Here is a 22,277-nt window from a genome sequence, read left to right as displayed (position 1 = left end):
GTTAGACCAGCCATGTTATTCTTCCAAATAGCAAGCCAGAACATTGCCGGTCTGGAGGCAATAAAATCTGATATATAATGCAAATTTAGTTCGCAGTGGCAAATGTATTCCGAAGAGGAAATGGGTGCTTCGAGGATTTTTCTGCAGAAGCGGTTTTCCTCTGTCTGGATGCTCGGTGTTTTTCCTAGACCCCAGATTTCTGCCCCATAAGTAGCTACTGGTACACATTGTGATTTAAAAAAAATGGCTTTTGTGGCATCTACTTTCCTAGGCCGTGGGAGGCTAAGAATAGAGTTAATGGATTTTGAGAACTTGCTCGTGGCGTGGGCTAAATGCCCACTCCATGAGCCGCTCGCAGCAAAAACCATTCCTAAATAGGGGAAGGTGTTGGTAGAATAAAGTTTATCAACACCCACTGAAATAGCAATTAATTGTCTCTTACCTGGGCCACAGGACATAATAAAAGATTTTTTTAAATTTACTTTAAGATCAAGTTTTTACATATATTGCACAAAGTCTTTTACCAAACTGCACAGGGCGTTTGGGGTTAGACCCATAAGCACCGCGTCATCTGCATAGAGCAGAGTCGGTAGCAGTCTCACCCTTATTTTCGGGACATCTGTGGTTATCGTTTTTAGGGATTTGTTTAATCCATTTATGTAAATAATGAATAATACGCACCCCTGCCTAACTCCTCTTTCTACTTTTATGGGTTCTGACACTTCCCCCCATCCCGATCCTTACTTGTGCCCTTGTGTCAGTGTGCAAATACGCAAGAAAATAAATAAGCAATTCATCCAGACCATATTCTAAAAGAATCGCCCACAATTTAGACCTATTTACTAGGTCAAATGCGGACGATAAATCCATAAAGGCTAGATAGATTGGTGCAGACCGAGCAATAGTATATTTGCCAATTACCAAATTTAAATTTAAGCACTGCTCGGTTGTTCCAACCTCACTCCTAAACCCTATTTGGCAGGAGTCTAAAATCCCTGTATCGTCCACCCACTCATTAATTCTATTATATAATACTCTTCCCAAAATTCTGAGAGTATTATCTAGGAGCGAGATGGGTCTATAGTTCATTGGGTCTGTTCTCTCTTCTTTTTTATATATAGGCACTATTATGCTAGTAGACCATGTGTCGGGTATAGGCACTAAAGGTAGGCTGTTAAATACATTTGTCAAGATGGGTGCCCAAAGTTCTGGTTTCCATTTAATGATGTCGATTGGGAGGCCATCTGGCCCTGGGGATTTATTGCCGAGGCTTTGTTTAATACCAGTGTTGACCTCTCCCAGGCTAATCTCTATGGGACGCAAGTCACCTAATACAAAATTATTATTAACATTTGGTGGTGTTGCATACACTTTAGAGAAATGGTTTTCCCATTGATGGCTGGAGATGTTACAGCTTATTGCTGACGTTTGTGTACCCATATTGCGTAGGTTTTTTACAGCGGCCCAGAAAATTGTGCCTTTTTTCCCAGAGGCTGAGTCTGATAGTTCCTCCCAGCGTTCTGAAAAAATTATTGCCTTGCGTTTCCCTATTTCAGCTTTATACCTCTTTCTTGCCTCCCTGACCTTAATTTGACATCTAGGCTTAACATTCACAGCATTACGTAAAGCCCTATTTGCGACTGAGCAGTTGTTATCGAACCACTTAGGGTCCGTATTGGTTTTGCGATTAGGGACAGTTAAAATTGTTTTTATAACTAGGCACAGATTAGTAAAATCTGAGATCACCCTTTGGTGATTCCCATCGGCTGTTATGCATGAATCTATTAAATTTTGATGTTTGCTAGTGAGTTGGTTAGTTATACTACCACTATCCACCTTCCTCCATTTCAATCTTAAATTATTTGTAGCGGGGGTTATATCTCTTGCCCCAATAGTAGTTTTAAATACTGGCGGGGGCCCTAGTCTGATACTCGCAACCAATGCGTTATGATCCCCGAATGCAGATATTTGCCCCTGGTCGGTCTAGATTAGAAATGTTAGCGTTGAAGTCCCCAGCTAGAATAATCCCTTTACTTGTAGTATTTTCTAGGGGTTCAATTATATTGCTCAAAATTTTGGATAATTCAATGAAATTAATATTTGGGATTGAATGGAAATCATTTTTATAAAAAATAATATTATGAAAGGGGACCTTTCTTTTATATTCAATAATCTGAATATTAGGGCTTTTGGTTGGTATTACCTTAATATTCCCACCTGCAGTAACCCTGATGCCAATTAACAATCCGTCCATCGGTCTACCAAAATCAGGTTTGGCCGCAATTACACTGTTACAGTGAAAGCCCTCAATGTGCAGGTTAGTGGTGGCCCATGTTTCCTGGAACATAATTATGTCTATATTGGAAATAATCTCTAACCAATTTAGGTCAGACAATCTTGGCTTCAGTCCAGCCACATTCCAACTAAGGATCAATAGATCAGAATTAGACTTAGTTGGTATGTTAAGTATGTTAGTGCTGACATTTATTGTGCTTTCAGTGATTACAATCCTTTCTGGCGGGGTTTTCCTAGCGGATAACAAGCTATCTATACCCTCGCTACTACTTATTGTTGGTGTTGTTATTTTCTGTTTATCATTATTTATCCTCCTGTTTGAGGGGTTGGGAGTCTGATTAAAATTGAGTTGCTGATTATTTTTACTACTGTACTTGCCGTGACCACCCTGTTCTTTATGTGGGTTGATGCTTGGTATCAGTCAGTCGACCATCTCTAAACAGCTATATCTGTTATAGGTCGGAAGCCCCATGAAATTGTCCATGGGGGCTGCATCTCTTCCCATGTTTCCTCCCCAGTTACCCTTATTCCCTCCCCAACTTCCCCATTATTCACCCCAATCTTGGTATCCCGGTCTGCTCCAATTCCTATCATGGCCTGGCCCGAAACGACTCCTGGGAGGATAGAAAAAAGAGAGTCTTTTTGTTTCTATGTGTTTATAGGAACCTTGTGTGTTCCAAGAGCACATGTAGTCTACAGTACGAGGATCCTCATAGTTAATTATAACACAGTCACCCTGGGTAGTCTTGCGCTCTTTTCCTATCCAGGGTACTCTGCGGACTGTTAGAATCCTGCTAGTGTAGTGTAAAGGTAGTGGTCGGTTGACATTAAGCCAATATTGTACTTTATTTTTTAGGGACCAACTGGTTTCAGTGATGTGATCAGCTACCTCTGGAACCCCGGTCATGACTACTACCAATGACTAGCCTCTGGAGGGAGGTGAACCGTACGTCTATGCTCTTTTTCTCCTTTCTTCTGGTCCTTGTCTGGGAGCACAGGGGTTGACTTAACTTGGCTTTCTACTTGTTTGGTGGGTTGGGGAGGTGCAGAATCATTTATGGGTTTTGCAGGGTTTTTATTTACTTGAGCTACTGGTGTCTTTGTTGTTACGGTAGTACTCAACACTTGTGCTGTGTACTTCTTGGGCCCTGGGGCTACGGTGTTGTTGTTTCCAGTTTTAGTTTTAATCCCACCTGCTAGAGAGGGCCTAGGATTAGATGTGTTTGTGGCAGTCTTAGGGATAATTTTAGATGAAGCATGCAGCCCAGCTAGTTGTTTCTCAATAGTTGAGAGTCTGGTCTCTATTGGGGAAAAATAAGATCTAAAAAGTTCCTTAATTTTTACTAGCAGGCTGCTGGTTGCTTCACAATAGTTATGCGTATCCCCCCCTACTAAAAGGGTTTCTATACTTCCTAGTTCCAAACCCTCTGTGGTCTCACCAACGGTTAATCTACTACTCTCATTTTTTGTTTGATGATTTTTTACTTTGCTAGGCTTTTTCGTTGGTGCATTTTTCTCTTTGGCCAATGCCGCTTTAGCTTGTTTCTTTTGCTTTGGTATGGCACCCTCTCTCTTACCCCGTGACTGTCTATTCCTTACTTCATCTGGCATGTGATTAATAAGTAAATCAGGTGATTTTTCTAAAGCCAGACTTAGTTGGGAATCTGATAAGAGTTGGGATGCAGACAGGTCAACTATATTTGGCAAACTAAGTGTTTCTATCCTAACATCATTCATGGCACCTGAATCCTGGGTTTGTACAGGGGTTCTTGCTAGTGTGAGGAGTCCCAAGGATGAACGCCTAGCTATTTGTAAGTCTTGGGATACTCTGCGTTCAAGGAGAATGATGCCTTGATATATAGCTTCATTTGCCCTTGTTATAAAATTATCCAATGGCCCGATTATCTGTCCTCCTCCCGCCACAGTTTTACTTCTGCTTCCCCTTTTGGACATATTATCAACTAGTATTTTATAAGTAGAATAAAGTGTTCAAACGTCAAGTCTCCAAAGCGGGTACGGAACCAAAAACCAAAAACCAAGAGAGGGGGCCCGGTACGGTCACAAACGGTCTATAACGGGCTCAAATGGGCTCGCCCTTGGCCCGGGCTTTGCCCGGCGTCCCGCGAGACGGGGGTGACGATGATTTTAAGCGCCTCCTGGTGCAAAACGCTGTCTCTGGGTGCCGCTAGGGCTGCTGGGGATTGTAGTTTTTTGCCCCGCCCACACTCCACTCAGCGGCCCGACTCCACGATGGAACGAGGAGTAAGGAGGCGGGCAGGCAAGTCCCCGATATGTAGTTCTTCCCTGGGCAAAAGCAGGACGTGGCAGGTATAGCACAAAGCACCTAACGCTGGCAAGAATCCCCCGCGAGACGAGGGTGACGATGATTTTAAGCGCCTCCTGGTGCAAAACGCTGTCTCTGGGTGCCGCTAGGGCTGCTGGGGATTGTAGTTTTTTGCCCCACCCACACTCCGCTCAGCGGCCCGACTCCACGATGGAACAAGGAGTAAGGCGGCGGGAGGCGGGCAGGCAAGTCCCCGATATGTAGTTCTTCCCTGGGCATAAGCAGTACGTGGCAGGTATAGCACAAAGAACCTAATGCTGGCAAGAATCCCCCGCAAGACGGGGGTGACGATGATTTTAAGCGCCTCCTGATGCGAAACGCTGTCTCTGGGTGCCGCTAGGGCTGCTAGGGATTGTAGGTTTTTGCCCCGCCCACACTCCGCTCAGCGGCCCGACTCCATGATGGAACAAGGAGTAAGGCAGCGGGAGGCGGGCAGGCAAGTCCCCAATGTGTAGTTCTTCCCTGGGCAAAAGCAGGATGTGGCAGTTATAGCACAAAGCACCTAATGCTGGCAAGAATACCCCGCGAGATGGGGGTGACGATGATTTTAAGCGCCTCCTGGCGCGGAACGCTGTCTCTGGGTGCCGCTAGGGCTGCTGAGGATTGCAGTTTTTTGCCCCGCCCACACTCCGCTCAGCGGCCCGACTCCACGATGGAACAAGGATTAAGGCGGCGGGAGGCGGGCAGGCAAGTCCCCGATGTGTAGTTCTTCCCTGGGCAAAAGCAGGACGTGGCAGGTATAGCACAAAGCACCTAATGCTGGCAAGAATCCACTGTCACTTTAGTGCTAAAAGAATGATAATAACTGTGACCAAGTAGGTGTTTCTGTGCCTTCCTTTAAGTTTGCGGTTTATTTCTCAAAACTGCCGGGGGTAATTTTAAACAGGTTTCTGACAGCAATAAGCTATCCTCTACGTTGTATGGGAGATTATTGAACAACGCAGAAAATGCAATATATGTGCAGTCAGCCATTCCTTTGAAAGCCACCAAATGAAGTGCCAAACAGCGCTTCACACACTACACGTGTGAGGACGCTATATCGATGATACAATGCAATGCAACACTCTCTGAGCAGGAGAGTGGTAGCGACTCTGGAACACAGACTGTAACTTCCAACTTGCTGAGTGACCAATTAATGCTTTCATTTAAAACAAGCATTTGTAAGGCAACAGGTCTCGCATTTGCGCGAGTTTGAGCTATTGACATTGCAACTAACAAAGCCTTGTATTTTTGTTTTCGTTTTTAAAACATAAATAAAAGGCTTTGTCATATACAACATGAATAGCGTAAACTTGCATAAATGGGAGACCTATTGCATTGCAAATGCTTGTTAAATTTGAGCTGCGGACTCAAAGGACAATGGAAAGTATGTCATGACTGCATTAAGCTTCTGAAATGTAGAGCAGTATACAATTTCTGAAGAAAAATGGAAAAAGCAATAAAAGCAAAGTGTTCCATACACACCGGTAAAACACTGTTTCAGTTGTTCTTTATGGCGCGAAAATTAGTAACTGTCATGGAAAGGAAGTCGGAAAGAGATTTTGGGGGCCCCTTGTAGGGTCCCACACTCCGTGGGCCACCTCTTTGTGGCCAGGGAGGCACATGTGGAGCCCCCCAAACATAATTACAGATACATCATGGCATCATTTGATAGCATCACACACTTCACAGAAAATAGGGCCACAACTATGGAATCTACCAACGATGAGGCAACAGATATCTATGCATTGATTGAAGAGATCAGATTAGTAGACACACACGGGGGCTTCACAATTCAAAGATTGAAACAGTTAGAGTATCTAACACGCAGACAGCTGAACCAACGATTACATGCTAGCACATTGGTACAATACCATCGCAACAAAAGGATTCCACGCAGCTCAAGAATAGCCTTAAGACCGATGTTGTTTAGATTTCACTTAAATCTACAATTTATGGACAAATGGTTCGCTATTCTCAATAAATGTTCCCTAGATTTAATATTGTTAATCATTGAGGAACTATCACGCACCATAAAAGACTTGGATGAAGAAGTCTTCAACTTGAAGAAAGAATTGGAAAAGTGCATAGAACCGCAGACTTGGAAAGCAACATTAGATGATCTTAACCAAAAACTGGATCAATACAACTGTGAACTTCAAGAAGGAAAAATCTGAAAATATGGGCGAGATACGATAGATTACAAGTTAAATGAAGTTTACACATGGGCAGAGATATACGCAAAGAAAAGATACACAACACCTAGAACTAATACATCGCGCAATGAAAGCATTGCCACAGACCAGGACGTTTCATAACTCGGCAACCAGTGAACAAGACCAAAGTGACTCCATCTACACTGATTGAGGCATCAACAAAAACAGCACCAGAGGACACAACTATTCCTTCACCTAGTCACTCGGCTTTTTTGTTACAGGCACAGGAAGCAGGGCAACCACCACCAGCAAGACAGAATAGTGATAAAACCCACCGCAAAACCAGGCGAGGACTCGCGAAGAACACTGCGCAGCGGGAAAAATGTAACTTAATAATCAATATATCTTCAGTGTCAGTAAAACAAAAACAAATAACGATTTTGAACAAAGGCATGTCCTTTGTTCCCTCACAACTACAAGGAGCCTCAGGGGGAAGAGAAGAACAAGGGTTTATACAGGCCGCTCCCCACTCAATATATCTTAAACAAACAATGGCCTGACTAGTGTCAAGAACGCTGTACCTGAACCTCCTGAGTTCTGCGGGGGCGATAGTTGAAGGTCGTCTAGATGAGTATTTCCCAATTCCCAAACACCCCTGGTCCCAGAGACCTTTGAGCCCAGGAATGAGGGGGAAAGGGGAAGTGGATAACGAACAACAGAGAGACTGCCACACCCTGGTGTCTTCAGCTTACCGGCACCTGTAAGAATAACATAACATTAATACATTCTCACAAGCTTGACCACATTGCTCAGGCTATATCGATTCCAAGGCTGCTCATCTTATACCTGTAGTTGGTGTGGAATTTGCCTCTCTCTGTAGAGGAGATGAAGTAGGAACTTGCTTCTCAAATGATAGGAGATGGAGACCACTGTGTACTACACTTGGTGAGTAAGAGAATATGACTACATGCGCATATATATATCCCCCTAAACACTTTCTAGACCAGAAGTTCGGTGTAGTTTGTAGGCTCAATTCAGTTCTCCAATTGATCCTCTGGGTACATAGAGTCAGGATTGAAAATTCTTAAACAACTGCTGATATTCGGGCGATAGCCATCACCCAAATGCTGAGTCTGAATCAAAGTCTTTGGATATAGTTCTAAAGAATTCAGCAACGGACTTGGTACTCGAATTCACACAACTGACTTTCTCCAAGAGAACGCTTCTCAATTTGAATAGTCTGGAAACAACTTGAAAGTCACTTGGATCAAATGTTCAAAGGCTTACCGTTACTCTCGGACCAAACTGCACGGCAAAACGAGAGTGGAGAGATAACGGAAACCAGACCTTATTCTGGAAGGCAACTTTACTGCTGACTGGACTTCTCACAAAGAATTCGTAGCCTTCTGAGTCTTCTCCGAACACGATAGAATCTTCTTTTGACGAGCCGCTACAGGAATAGAGACGCCACAGAAGAGGCTCTCTGGAACGCAACCGACTCCGTCAAGTTCTTCAGTTGAAGTGCGCAGCGTTTGAGCAGCGCGCGCACGAAATGGCGGCACTGCTGCAAAAGACTAGAACGCTAACCGAGGGTTGGCGTTTTCAACAGCGGAACAACAGGAAGATCTCCACCTGAACTACGCCACCAATTGACTCCAACTAGCAGAAGATTGAAGATGGGATAAACTGTTAATCAATCTTGGTGTAGACCTGGTCCCTGAAAGCTTCGACACCAGAGCGGGCTTGACAGTAACCCCCACCAAAGCCTCCTCCCCAGGCTTCTGCGGGTAAGTCTTGTGAAAAGCTGACACCAATCTAGGGGCATGAACATGACAGCTAGGCTCCCAGGATCTTTCCTCCGGGCCGAAACCCTTCCAATCCACTAAGTAAAACAGTTTCCCTCGTTTAACCTTGGAATCTAGGATTCTCTTAACCTCAAACTCTTCTGAGGATTGGACTGAAACTGAAGTGGGTGGAGTATCTTGTCTAAGATGGAGGGGACTTTTCCTGACCAAGGAGACATGGAAGGTTGGGTGTATCTTCATGGTTTTTGAAAGAATGACTCTGACACTAACAGGATTGACCACCTTATCTACAGAGAATGGACCCACAAATCTTGGTTGAAACTTGCGATTACCTCGCAAACGCATATGCTTGGTGGAAACCCATACCTGATCCCCAGGTTCAAAAATTGGACTTTCTCTACGCTTTCGGTCTGCCTGATTTTTGTAACTGGTCTTAGCCTTGGAAAGGTTAGCTGATGCTGCCTGGTAAGATTGCTGCAAATTTGATAAAACCTCCTGAACTGCTGGAACCTCAACCTCCACCTTACCCACCCACATATTAGGATGCCTGCCTGAATTCAAAAAGAATGGGGAGAAACCAGTAGCTGAATGAACTGCGTTATTGTAAGCGAACTCCGCAGTACTAAGCAAAGAGGGCCACTCGCCCTCTTGATCCATTAAATACATGCGAAGGTATTGCTCCAGATCCTGATTCACCCGCTCAGTCTGTCCATCCGTCTCTGGATGGAAACTGGTGGACAGACGAGAATCTACCCCCATTCGTCTCAAGAAAGACCTCCAAAAACGGGACACAAATTGAGGCCCTCGATCGGAAATCACCACCTTGGGAATTCCATGAAGTTTCACAATGTGCTGAAGAAATAATGTGGCCAACTGGGGAGCTGTGGGAAGGGCTTTCAAAGGAATGAAATGACTCATCTTGGTGAATTGATCCACCACCACCCAGATGACTGAGGTACCGTGACTGGAGGGCAAATCCACAATGAAATCCATAGAAATGGTATGCCAAGGGGATGGAGCTACGGTAAGGGTTGGAGGAGCCCCTGTGGGGACTGCCTTAAACTCTTCCCTTTGATGCACTGTTCGCATGAGGCAACATACTGTCTCACCTGAGTGTCCATGCCAGGCCAAATAAAGTCTCTTTTCACCAACTCCAAAGTCTTTGCAAAACCCTTGTGTCCGGCCAACAGATGATCATGGGAAAATTGGATGATTTCAGTTTGCAGATCTTCACTTGGAACAAATATCTTTCCATGGAGATAGGGCGTTCCCTCCTTGACCTCTCGATCTGGACCCTCTGACTTCCAGTCTTGAAACTTCTCCTTAGAAAACTCTTCGCGAATCCGTGTGCAAAAGTCATCGTCTACAGAAGTGACAATTATCTTCTCTTTAGGAATGACAAAATGCTCCTTCGGATGTTCAGCTTCACTCCCCAATTCAAGTCGCGATAAAGCATCAGCTTTCGCATTAGTTGCGCCTGGTTTGTAGGTTAAAACAAAATCGTAGTCTGCGAAGAATAGAGACCATCTCAATTGTCGAGGAGTGAGAGTGCAAGCGGACTTTAGGAATTGTAAATTTCGATGATCAGTGAAAACCGTTATAACATGTCTGGCTCCCAATAAGTAATGGCGCCAGACCTGAAAGGCATCCTTCACTGCCAATAGTTCCTTGTCTGCTATTGAGTAGTTTATTTCTGCAGGAGACAATTTTCGAGAATGATATGCAACCAGGTGGAGCTGACCTGTATTCTTCTGTCGCTGAGACAAAATTCCCCCAAGGGCCAAATTCAAAGCATCAGCCTCCACAAAAAATGGTTCATTCAAATCTGGATGTTGCAACACTGGAGCAGTGGTAAATGCCTCCTTCAACTGCTGGAATGCTTCCTCCGAAGCAGGTCCCCAAACGAATTTCTCATTCTTCTTTAACAATCGAGTAATGGGACTCACTTTGCTGGAGAAATCAGGAATAAATCGCCTGTAAAAATTGGCAAAGCCTAAGAAACTCTGTATTTCTTTGACGGATCGAGGTGCAGGCCAGTTCTTGATGGCTTGAAGTTTTGAGTCATCCATTGACACTCCTTCAGGGGAAAGAATGAAGCCTAGAAATTCCACCTTGGACGAATGAAAAACACATTTCTCCAGCTTCACATACAGTTGATGTTCCAATAGCCGCTCCAAAATGGCACGCACATGACTCACATGTTCTTCTAAGCTGTTCGAAAAGATCAAAATATCGTCAATGTAGACGACTGCAAATCGATCTAGATACTCTTGAAGAATGTCATTCACGAAATGCTGGAAAGCTGCCGGGGCATTACACAGCCCAAAAGGCATCACCTGGTACTCAAATAATCCCAGCCTGGTGCGAAATGCTGTCTTCCACTCTTCGCCTTCTGCCATACGAACCAAATGATAGGCCCCTCGCAAATCCAATTTGGTGTAGATTCGGGCCTCTTTAACTTGATCTAATAACTCCAAAATGAGTGGCAGAGGGTAACGGTTCTTTTTAGTGACCAAATTTAAGGCTCTATAATCTATGCAGGTCCTCAAGGTCCCATCCTTCTTCGGGATAAAAAAAAGAGGGGAAGACACTGGAGATTTTGACGGTCGAATAAAACCACTCGCCAGGTGTTGATCTATGTATTCTTTCAGATGCACATTCTCCGGTTCTGATAAAGCATAAATGCGGCTACAAGGTAAGGCCGCCCCTGGCTCTAATTCGATTCTGCAATCATAGGGTCTATGTGGAGGGAGCTTCCGGGCTTCTTTTTCATTGAAGACTTCCTTCAAGTCTGAATATTCATCTGGAATCTCTGGAACTTCTATGGCACAAATGGTTTGGATGTGATTGGCTAAATTTGAAGACATAGACTGCAAGGCAACCCCAGAAGAAGCTTTGAAACAGTGCTCCAAACAAAATTCAGAATTCATTTCTAAAGTCCGTGTGGCCCAGTCAATTCTTGGATTGTGCTCGGTGAGCCAAGGCAACCCCAGGATGAGCTGGAACTGGGGGGCATCGATCAGGTTAAAACGTACATGACTTCTATGCTCTCCGGGACCGTACACTGTGATGATTTCGGTATCAGCAACTATGGGGTCAGAGGATAAATTTGTGCCATCCACCGCACGAACTGGCTCAGGTCTCAGCTTCTTCTCAAAACGAATTCCCATAGACTTAGCAAACTGAATGTCGCAGAAGTTTCCGGTTGCTCCTGAATCAATCATAATGGAGATGCCTTCCTTCTCAGTTTCTCCAAAAGTAATCCGACTGGAAAGGATTAAGTGCGGAGCTGAAGATTGAAGAGTATTAGCCAAGGATTGTGAAACTGGAGTTGATTCTAATTCAGCTCCCACCAGAGCAACTCCGTCTACTGGTGGAGCCGATCTTTTACCAGAGCCGCAGACTTGGGTTTCCTAGTACATTCTCGAACTGAATGACCCGATTGGCCGCAATACATACACAGCTTGCATGCTCGTCTTTTCTCTCTCTCCTCTTTGCTTAGAGGACCTCGAACTGTTCCAATTTGCATCGGTTCTTCACTGGCACTCCCTTCTGAACTCTTACTCACATCCAAACGAGCTCGATCATACCTGGGGGGGAGTACTCTTGTATCCTTTCGATGCTCACTGCCCCTTTCAAATTGACGTTGATCTATCTGTGAAACCAAATCAATCAGCTCCGATAACTCGGTTGGTCTCTTCGGATTTTGGGATAACCCATCCTTTAGTTCATCCTTGAGCCCACGATAAAAGATGGCTGCTCTCTTTGCCATTGGCCAACTGGTCTCAACAATCAATTTATTGATTTGAGCTATGTAAGCTACCAGTTCTTTATTACCTTGCTTTAAATCTAATAACTCATTGTCTGTTGTTTGGGATATAGTTCTTCGGTCAAAAATTCGTAAAAATTCTGCCTTGAAGTCTTCGTACTTGTATAACACAGGATCGTTTGTCGAGACCAAAGGCAGCGACCACGCCGCTGCATCCCCACTCAGGTAAGACAGAACAAAAGCCACTTTGGATTGATCTTCTTTAAATAAAATGGGTTTACACAAAAAATGCAGAGCACACTGCGTGAGGAAAATCTGAGCCTTATGTGGGTCCCCCTGAAACCTCTCCGGAGGGGCCAAAGGGATAGTTGGGGACATAGCATGCACTACTTGAGTAGTTAACTCAGATGAAGAAGAAGAAGGTGTGAAACCTTGACCCTTAATTTTCTCAAAACTGGGACTGGGACTGGGAGCTGCTGCTATCTCATCTATTCTCTGCCGAAGATAACTAGTCTCTAAATTGGACCTCTTAACTTCCTCCCTAGTTTCACTCAACTGTTTCTGTAGACTTTCCAGGACGGAGGTCAAGGCCTTAACGTCCAGACCCTCAGCCATCTCGCCTAGACAGAAGGCAACCTATTGGGCACTTCAATCTGTCAAGAACGCTGTACCTGAACCTCCTGAGTTCTGCGGGGGCGATAGTTGAAGGTCGTCTAGATGAGTATTTCCCAATTCCCAAACACCCCTGGTCCCAGAGACCTCTGAGCCCAGGAATGAGGGGGAAAGGGGAAGTGGATAACGGACAACAGAGAGACTGCCACACCCTGGTGTCTTCAGCTTACCGGCACCTGTAAGAATAACATAACATTAATACATTCTCACAAGCTTGACCAGATTGCTCAGGCTATATCGATTCCAAGGCTGCTCCTCTTATACCTGTAGTTGGTGTGGAATTTGCCTCTCTCTGTAGAGGAGATGAAGTAGGAACTTTCTTCTCGAATGATAGGAGATGGGGACCACTGTGTACTACACTTGGTGAGTAAGAGAATATGACTACATGCGCATATAGATATCCCCCTAAACACTTTCTAGACCAGAAGTTCGGTGTAGTGAGTAGGCTCAATTCAGTTCTCCAATTGATCCTCTGGGTACATAGAGTCAGGGTTGAAAATTCTTAAACAACTGCTGATATTCGGGCGATAGCCATCACCCACATGCTGAGTCTGAATCAAAGTCTTTGGATATAGTTCTAAAGAATTCAGCAACGTACTTGGTACTCGAATTCACACAACTGACTTTCTCCAAGAGAACGCTTCTCAATTTGAATAGTCTGGAAACAACTTGAAAGTCACTTGGATCAAATGTTCAAAGGCTTACCGTTACTCTCGGACCAAACTGCACGGCAAAACGAGAGTGGAGAGATAACGGAAACCAGACCTTATTCTCGAAGGCGACTTTACTGCTGACTGGACTTCTCACAAAGAATTTGTAGCCTTCTGAGTCTTCTCCGAACACGATAGAATCTTCTTTTGATGAGCCGCTACAGGAATAGAGACGCCACTGAAGAGGCTCTCTGGAACGCAACCAACTCCGTCAAGTTCTTCAGTTGAAGTGCGCAGCGCCAGAGCAGCGCGCGCACGAAATGGCGGCACTGCTGCAAAAGACTAGAACGCTAACCGAGGGTTGGCGTTTTCAACAGCGGAACAACAGGAAGTTCTCCACCTGAACTGCGCCACCAATTGACTCCAACTAGCAGAAGATTGAAGATGGGATAAACTGTTAATCAATCTTGGTGTAGACCTGGTCCCTGAAAGCTTCGACACCAGAGCGGGCTTGACAACTAGATGCAGTATGGAATCAAAGACCCCTACTTGCTATACCTTAATCTATTCAACAGAGGGTGTTGTACAAACTACTATCTACATGTGCTAAATAAAGTCACCATTTTAAAGATAAAAAGATAAACAGATAGTATGTGTGTGTGAACCCCATGTGCTGATCCCATACCTCACTAGACCTTTCTCAGAGGGTGAAGCCTTCAAAAAAAGGGGGAGGGAAGTTGTCAGAGCCTCACAGGAGTAACATGTCTTTGTTCCCACCAACGATACAAATGCCTTGGAAACAAATGTAGCCTTGTATAAATTCATGCGGAAACTCCGTTTGCGCCACTACTTCACTAATGTCATCCAGGACACAGTTGATAAAGAAGAATAACAGATGAACATATTCAAACCAAAGAGTGAATTCCAGCCACCAACTTCCTACCAAATTCTAGATTTTTCGAAGACACCATTAAACGAGATCTTGCAAAAATTAAATACAACAAACGCAAGTACTTCAATTTCACTAACCATGATCGATGCACTCTAAAATCTATAGTTCAGAATGAGAATCTGACATTAAAACCTGCAGACAAGGGGGGTGCGTTAGTTATAATGGATACTTCCTACGATAACCAGAAAGTAAACGACCACGTGCAAGACACTAACACATACATGACTTTGGACACAGACCCTACTCTGACACTGAGAAACATATTAAAAGAACTCTTGGCAGAAGCAGACCAAACAGGAGTCATCACTTCTAAAATTAGATTATTTCTCATGTCCCAAAACCCAAGAAGACCAAAAATATATATGACGCCTAAGATCAACAAACACACTACAGACCCTCCTTTTTGTTCGATTGTATCGGGCTGTGAGTCAATCTTCGAGCCATTGGGAGCATATTTGGATCATCATTTTCAACAATTCGTACAGTCATGGTGTACATATATTAAGGACACCACAGATTTTCTCAAAAAGCTTGAAATCATGCAAAAGTTGTTTGATAAAGACTGGATATTGTGCACTATTGATGTTACGGCATTATATGCATCTATCTCACACACAGAAGGAATGGAGGCTACAGAATGGGCATTACTGCAGATGGATTTACCCCAAAATTCCTGTATTTTTCTTATGAAACTACTGTACTTTTGTTTAAATAACAGCTATTTCAAATGGCAAGATACATTCTATGCCCAATTACCAGGGACCAGCATTGATTTTTCAGGAGCGCCCACATACGCAAACATTTTCATGGCGAAATTTGAGCAAGAGCATATATTGACTAACAATAGTTGGACAGATGGTTTAATACAGTATTGTCGGTACATTGACGACATTTTTCTCATTTGGTCCAAAAAGCAAAATACATTGGAAAATCTAATTGGTGAACTCAATACCAGAAATCCGAGAATACAGTTTACAAGTATGATCAGCGCATCGGAAGTTAATCTTTTGGACGTGTTAATCTCAAAGAATGAAAGTTTACACAAATTGACAACAGATATATATACAAAACCGACAGACAGGAACAGCACACTGATGTACTCCAGTTTCCATCCTAGGAGTTTAATTACCAATCTTCCATACTCACATTTCTTGCGAATAAAAAGAATATGTTCTGAAAATGCTGCGCTGGAAAGACAACTGAGACAGCACGCTACTAAATTTGAGGAGAGAGGTTATCCTTCAGAAATCTTGCAGCAGAGTATGGATAGACTAACAATCAAAGATCGGAGTACACTTTTGGTTGCAACTGCCAAAAATTCAACCACGGCCTTCACATTTGTTTCAAAATTTTCAACATCTTCCAATCAAATTAAGAACATCATTAACAAAAGGTGGGATCTTCTACGGAACAAGAAGGATTTTAATGGAATTTACGAGGAGAAACCAATGTTCGCGTATACACGTGGAAAGAATCTGATGGACATGATTAGAACACCACCGAAACCGCCACAACAAGAAATCTATAAAGGCATGACTAGATGCTATAATTGCACCCACTGTAACAATATCACATTGGGCAACACATTAGACATTCAGCCAATTGTGCCTCTATGCATTTAGTATACTGTCTTAAATGCCCATGTGGCAGAGCATATATTGGAAAAACAGAACGCAAATTAAAAACAAGACTAACAGAACATAAAAGCACGATAAGTACACAAAACAGATCAGCCCCAGTTGCAAATCACTGGTTGGAAGCACAACACAATATAGCACAATTACGTGTACAAATAGTGGAAATTGTACCTAAAATTGAGGGACAGGACAACACGATGAGATTACTCCAGAGGGAAACATACTGGATAGATCAGCTCAAAACACTTATGCCGTCGGATTGAATGACAGGTTAGATTTTAGTTGCTTCTTGTAATGCGAGAATAACATCTTCTTTAGGGTACAACATAAATACGGGTATAATCAGCCTTTTACACATTATGACGGTACACTGTACCCCATTAGATGACTGACGACCTAGGGGTGAAGGAGTAACATCAACTAGCTATTATAGTCAACATCAATAGGGCGGACACTGACTTGCATAAACAGGTTTATACACTCTGATCCTATTCTATCTTCCTTTGACACTCATGGGTTAAACAGTAGCATCATACAGCTAGCACATTATACAACATTAGGTTAGACATCTATATGTATCATTAGGTTTACAGATGCTAAGTTTACTTCATGTTAAGTTAGTACCTAATGCAAATATACAACAGATTTTGTATGTCGTTGACATCAGTCTCTACTTATTGCATTTAATTCTTGTAAGTTGTCTGAATCATATATGAGATTTTATGTAACCAAGATCTTTTTGTATATGCACATGATTTAAGTACATGATATTAAGAATTAAGAATGTTTTTCAAATAGGATGATCTTGTAATACCACTGACATATATCTACCTTTTTTAACTTATTGATATTTTCCGACTTGTATCTCTACATAGTACGTTTATCGCTTTATTTTGTCACATCTGGGTTGAGGTTACTACAGTATGACTCTTTGTGACGTTGATACAATTGTTCAGAGAGTGGAATCACTACTTATTGCAGTTTTTCAAATTACATGGTTACACCTCGATTAAGACCAACATATCGATAAATCACGACGTTATCATGAGTTAGTGGTTTCAATTTCTTTTATGCATCACATATCTAAACGGGACACTGTTTCTCGCAGCTTGGGTAATTGTCTACATTTGCAAGTCTTAGCTACCTAGTAAGACTGCACATAGATGTTTGCTGTTTGTTCTTTTTTATTATTCACCAAGGGCGTAGACGAATAGAGCCACAATTCACCTTTGGCACAACGATATGATGACCATCAACTATGGGACACTATATTTCCCAGAATACATAGGAGAGACACTGTTGAGACTTGTTAGACTTAGTCACTTTTTACGAATACATTAGTGTTCATCACGTTTCCTTTCTCTTGGAATCATGTTTCAGAGACCTAGGGACAACTTATATTCTCTTTTTAATTGAAAATACGATTTAGAGTAATGTCACATTATATCTCCGATAATTACAGGATAGTTCCCGTCATCGTCTTTCCTTGCATTTTACTACTGGCACTGTTTTATAGCTGTATGGTAGAATATTTATATCGGGATCACCATCACCATAGGTGAGGGTTCAGCCACAATCAGTTATAGCCTTGTCCAGTTAGACTCATATTCTTTTTTAAGTTTGAGAGCTTAAGTCACGATATGGTTCTTTTTAATTGCTAGGATTAAGAAGCGTGAGGCGTATTGACTACACAACGCGGTGTTTCCCTAAACGTTATCTGAATAGGTTTAAGTGAGGTATGTTATTATCTATTACGTTCATATGCACCATAATCGGGGATTAATCGTTTTTCAGAGAACATGAGTACCATTGACAATACTTGTCATACATCGTATAACAGGACCACAATTAGTCACATTTAATACTAAGAAGCCCTTTAATAATTTAGAGAATAGTCGCTCGACAATTCTTGGCACATATCGTAAAACAGGACCACAACTAGTCGCATTGAACATTAAGCAGCCTTTAATAATTTAGAGAATAGTCGCTCGTGATAACAATGCGTACCGTCTAAGTTAGATTGATCACATGCATCAGACAAACCCGGCATAGTTAGACTTATGGGCAGTTAGAGGCACACGTTAACATTTACATATATATCTGTCTGAATCCAGCCTCAGGTACACAACGCAGGCGAGACCTATATATTTGGATTTCACACTACATTGAAGAACAACTATGTTAGCATCATTCCATTCAGGTACATGTACTTGGTCTCACCAGATTGCAAGTACAAAAGCATTGCATGATTGTCTTCCTATATGATCTTACATCAGGGTATATATACTCGCACTTTACCCATGAGAATTTCTATTTTCTCTTTAACGCATGTTCTGAGTACATTCCACGTTAGATGTTTAAAGTAAGAAAGACATGCCCACACCTATGGTGAAGCTTTCCATTTCTTTGAGAGTCTTGGTTTATAAGGTCTCTTACTTTAACACAATATGTCACCCCCTGCTGTGACTTTATATTTGATGTATGTTGAATGGGTCCCAAGGGAACTTGGCACGAGCCGGTGTTCCCCTGGGTTATTTCGCACAATGGGATTATTCTCATGTGACCTGATTGGATGTTTAGGCGGGTGGGAGAGGCTGTCCAGGTGCGGGGAGGGAGAGGGAGGGCGACGTCACTCGATGCAAGTGAAGGAGCGATGGCGTTGTGTTTTTGACGGTCAGCTGAGAGGAATTCCTGTCAGCGCTTCGTTATTTACATTCCGGGGCTGTTTTCTTCAGCCGAATTTTGAATATTCGAGCCATGTCAGCAGAAGATATTGCCAGAGAGGCAATAAGGGCACTTGTGGCTGTGAGGCGTACTGATTTGTTACGGCAGGTGCTGTGGTGGAAACTTCTGTCGAGGTGAACCGTCCTCGTCGCCTGGCAGCTGAAGAGGTGGATCGCGCTGTTGCTGCCTACAGGTCCGTAGCAGGTAGTTCCACAGAGACTTTGTGTGTGGAGAAAGTGCCAGCTGCGCGACCAAGGAGAGCGCGATCTTCAGGCAGGAGTAGCCGAGGGAAGAAACCCCCACCCCGCGTTCTGCCTCAGCTCCGTGTGTTGTGAGGGGAGGTCAGCTTGTCTTTGCACCTCAATCCAGGATGCGGGCAGGGAGGCGAGGAGGTAGAGCCAGTTTTGCGCTAGATACTAGAGTGCGTCATGTGCAGTTAAGCGAAGAAGCTCCTTTCAGTGAGAGCTGTTCTGGAGTTGACAAAACGTCGCAGGCACCAGATGTGTCTGTTTTGCAATGTGAGACGGCATTGTCAGGAGGAATATCCCAAGCGTCTCATGCTGTACCCCAAGTAAGCAATAGAGTCGACATTGCACCACAAGTTTGCTTCAGCGGTCAGAAGAATAATTTAGTAGACTATTCCAGTGACAGCGAGGATGAAGACTTTGGGCAATTGGAGGTGGTGGAGTGTGAAGGCGCCATGGGTGGAGAACTGGCGTCGAATGAACCAAATAGGCAGAGTGCGTTTTCAGACTGTCAAGAGGTTGTATTACCTCAGCCTAGAGGCCCCCCGCGGGCGTTGAATGACGCAGACTTTGGTTATGAGGAGCCCCATTCCTCTGGTGTTACGTATGACTGTCAAGTGGTTGAGGGTGTTTTGTGGGATCAGCAAACTGGGGAAAATCATGGTTGGGAGGGGGGTCGGAGTGGGAGTGGGGTTTGCAATCAAGACATCTAAAGTTTTGAGTTGTTTCCGGAATCTAGGCCTCCAACTCGTCACCCACGGGTGGATTTTGATTCTGGTTTTGGTTAACAGCAAGGGCAATGGGTTTGGGTGACCCATGCTGATATGCGCAAAAAACAACTTTCTGGTACTCCAGTGAATCAGGTAACAGGTAGGTATGGAGCGGTTCCTCGCTGGAGCGGCGGGAACTTTGCGGCGGGCTCTGTGCCTGTTTCTGAGGTACAGAGTTCTTTTCCTGCGGCTGGTTTGGGCGGCCAGGTGTCGGGAGGGAGGGGGGATGGCCATTTCACCTCTGCTAGTGTATTTCAGAGATCTGGAGCGGTTCTCTCTTCAGAGCGTATGAAGCAGGGCGGACATCATCAGCGTGATGGTCTTAAGGAATTTCATCAGAGGGCTTCACAGCTACCAGCAGGTAAGGCAAACTGGTGGTCTGCGTGGACACTGCCTTTGGCAGGCGGCCCAGGTGTTGGGCCTGTGGAGGGTGAAAATGGGGTGTTGGCAAAAAGTCAAGAGTTAGTTTCGGGGGCACAAGAGACGCCGCAGAAGGACAAGGAGGGAGGGGTGAGCCCGGGGTCGTCAGTAAGTAGCTCTTTGCGCAGTGAGACTCCAGGGATTGGCCATACTAAATTGCCTTATATGGGGGTGGCTATGCCCTTGGGCACTCATTTGTCACAGAGAACGAGGCAGAGGATTTGGAGCCACGATTATGTGGATATTTTCCGCCTTTTACATAGAGACCTGCAAGCCAGGGAGGGGTCTAAGGAGGAGGAGCTGGAATTGTCTCGCCGCCCCAAGGTGCCAAAATCGATTGAGAATTGGACGGCTGCTTTCATTATTTATGCCAGTGTTTATTGCGAGCGTTATCCTGAAAGGGCAGTTTCACTGTTTAACTACATAGATATCATCAGAAGGGCACACTTACAGGCGGGGGCTATGCTTGGTTGAATTATGATGAAGAGTTTCGGGCTAGGGTGAGTCTCTTTAATGATAAACTGTGGGGAGAGGAGGATCAAGAGTTGTGGTTACAATGGTTGTCGGGGCACCCGTCTTCTAACACGATTCATATGGCCAGTGGTTTAACAATCACTTATCGGCCCTTTCTGCAGCGTCCCGCCACAGTGGGGGAGGGTGGATTGGGGAGAGGACAGTTGCCTACCACGGGGGCTTGTTGGGGTTTCCATCGAGGCTCCTGGGTGCGCCAATATTGCAGGTTCAAACACGAATGCGCACAGTGTGGGGGTAGGCATGCCATCTTCCAGTGCTTTCCTAATCAACACCAAGGAGAACATGGGAGGGGGCAGAGGGGACGAGGTACACTTCTACCACTTATACCAAAAGGCTCAATTAGGCTGCAGGTGATGATGCAGTGCCTGGAGATGTACCCGGATAGTGAGGCGGCAGTTAAACTGATTTGGGGTTTTCGGTTAGGCTTTCGTATTGGGTATCAAGGTCCTAGAGTGTTGCGATGGGCTGATAACCTCAAATCAGCGAAGGAATTGCGAAGGAATTGCCTAATGTGGTACGGTGCAAATTGTAGAAAGAGTTGGAATTGGGTAGAATAGTTGGTCCTTTCTCACACTGCCCCTTGCCAAATTTGATGGTCTCGCCTCTTGGAGTTATTCCGAAGAAGGCCCAAGGTGAGTTTCGGCTTATTCATCATTTGTCCTGGCCGGAAGGGCAGTCAGTAAATGACTTTATATCGTCGAATGACTCGGCGGTGTCTTATGCGTCAGTTGACGATGCTTTGCAGATGGTTTGCAAGGCTGGTGCGGGAGCGCAAAAAGCAAAATGCGATATTCAGGCAGTTTTTCGTTTATTACCTATACATCCCATGGATTTTGAATTACTGGGCATGTACTTTGAAAGTGCATACTATGTGGACTGTGTTTTACCACTGGGAAGTTCTATTTCTTGTTCCCTATTTGAAACCTTTAGCAAATTTCTGGAATGGTGTGTTATTCGTCGTTCTGGGCATGCAGCAGTCTGCCACTATTTGGATGATTTTTTGTTTGTTGGTGAAGCTGGTACTGGGCAATGTGATAAGGTCTTGGCGTGCTTTCAGGATATGGCAGGTGAGTTTGGAGTGCCATTGGCAGAGGAGAAGACGGAAGGTCCAACATCGAAATTGGTTTTCTTGGGTATAGAGATCGATACCGCAGCAATGGTGGCTCGTTTGCCCTTGTCTAAGGTGCAAAAGATCAGGTCTTTTCTACAAGAAATCATTGGCGAAAAGAAGTTACAACTACGTCAGGTCCAGAGGCTTCTGGGTACCTTACTTTTGCATGCAGAGTGGTTAGGGCAGGTAGAACCTTTTGTAGGCGCCTTGGTTT

Source organism: Lissotriton vulgaris, chromosome 4_1 (genome assembly GCF_964263255.1).
Source record: "Lissotriton vulgaris chromosome 4_1, aLisVul1.2, whole genome shotgun sequence".
Classification (NCBI taxonomy): domain Eukaryota; kingdom Metazoa; phylum Chordata; class Amphibia; order Caudata; family Salamandridae; genus Lissotriton; species Lissotriton vulgaris.
Note: the sequence above shows the minus strand (reverse complement) of the source record.